At 40.8% G+C, this 1,714-nt stretch overlaps 1 protein-coding gene across 10 annotated transcripts in view; it reads left to right on the plus strand.

Moving 5' to 3' along the window:
- The window catches only part of Ctnna3 (catenin alpha 3), a 1,512,724-nt gene that overhangs the window by 81,633 nt on the left and 1,429,377 nt on the right, over positions 1–1,714 (plus strand). The gene's annotated exons all lie outside the window — the stretch shown is intronic.

Raw genomic sequence — 1,714 nt, forward strand, 5'->3', positions numbered from 1 at the left:
GGCCTCGAACTCAGAAATCTACCTGCCTCTGCCTCCCAAGTGCTGGGATTAAAGGTGTACGCCACCACCGCCTGGCTCAACCATCTTTATTATTAGAGAATTTCAGTGGTTTGACCCAAGAGACATGGTATTTCATTTGTCACAAAATAAACTATAATTAAACTATCAAAAATGTGGGAGAAAAGCAGTTAGTTAAAGGAATTTTGTGATAGTCTTCTATGAAACAAGTAATCGTTTGATAATGTAAATAATGACTCTTTGGTCTAGTCATCATGTAAGACCTGATTTTATGTATTGGATTTTTTTTTTATTATTTTTTAAAAAATGTTTCGTTAGCACAAATGATGCATATAAATTGGCTTTATACATGTAGAAGATGCACTTTGATTGTAGTTGCCTCATTACCATGTCACGTCCCCATCCCACTCACACCCAGTATTTGATTTTCCTGATTCAGTGTTTGAAGGAATCTGTACGCTGATATGTAGACTTAAATATTTTACCTTTAACAGCAGAGTTGGTCAGGGAAATCCCCTTTGACCTACTTCATGTCACGTATCTAGGTTGCTTCTTCCAAAGACACTGAGCTCTCAAGGTTTTCTTGGGTGAAAAGCTACATTGATCGTATGTCTGATCATCCAGGTGTTCTTGTCTTCCCTGTCGATGCACAGCAGAGCAGCTCTGAGGACGTGGGACTTGTTCTCACTGAGCACACATTGAGACCTACCATGGGGAAGACATTTCTCACTGGTGACAGCTGAGTTATATATTAATTGTTGCTGTCTCAAAGTCTTTAACACCCGAAGTTAATACTACTTAAGCTATCTACTGAATGGTTTCATGTTGAGAGACAAAACACAACTATTCATCCATCCATCCATCTACCCATCCACTCATCCATCCATCCACCCACCCACCCACTCACCCATCTATCCATCCATCTACCCATCCATCCACCTATCCATCCATCCATCCATCCATCTATCCATCCACCTATCCATCCATCCATCCATCCATCCATCCATCCATCCATCCATCCATCCATCATGTCTCTTTCACTTCAAACTCAGAGCTCCTGCCTCTGTCTTCTGAGTTTACTATTCTCTGGCTTCATTTTCATTTTACTAAAAAAAAAAAAAAAAGAATCTCCCAGAAGCAGGGCAAAGAAAATTAAAACACACTCAATTTACTACCAAGAGACAAATATTAGTGCCTTTCCTTCTAAGATAGCAAAATCTTAGAAGGATCTAGTGGGCATTTTCTTAGAACTTTATAATATAGAGAATATAAATTCAGCGGATAGTGCAGGCCTGCCAGGCCTCCTCTGTGGAAGGACAGGACGAGGTAGCCTAGGCAACAGATGCCCACCTTCATGTTAAATATACGTATAGTGGACATATACATTGAAAAATGTTATTTTCCATGCCTGTTCCTGCAGTAAAATACCATGGCAAAAGCAAGTTTATTCAGCTCATACTTCTAGTTTGCAATTCTCACAGGCAATGATGGTGTCAGCAACAGGAGTGTCTTAGTCATTGTTTGCTTGCTGTGAAGAGATACCATGACCACAGCAATGCTTATAGAAGAAAACATTCAACTGGGGCTGGCTTACAGTTTCAGAAGTTCAGTCCATTATGGTGGGCAGCACTGCAGCAGGCATGCATGCATGGTGAGAGAGAGAGAGGGAGAGGGAGAGAGAGAGAGAGAGAGAGAG

This window comes from Mastomys coucha, unplaced genomic scaffold (genome assembly GCF_008632895.1).
Source record: "Mastomys coucha isolate ucsf_1 unplaced genomic scaffold, UCSF_Mcou_1 pScaffold3, whole genome shotgun sequence".
Lineage (NCBI taxonomy): Eukaryota > Metazoa > Chordata > Mammalia > Rodentia > Muridae > Mastomys > Mastomys coucha.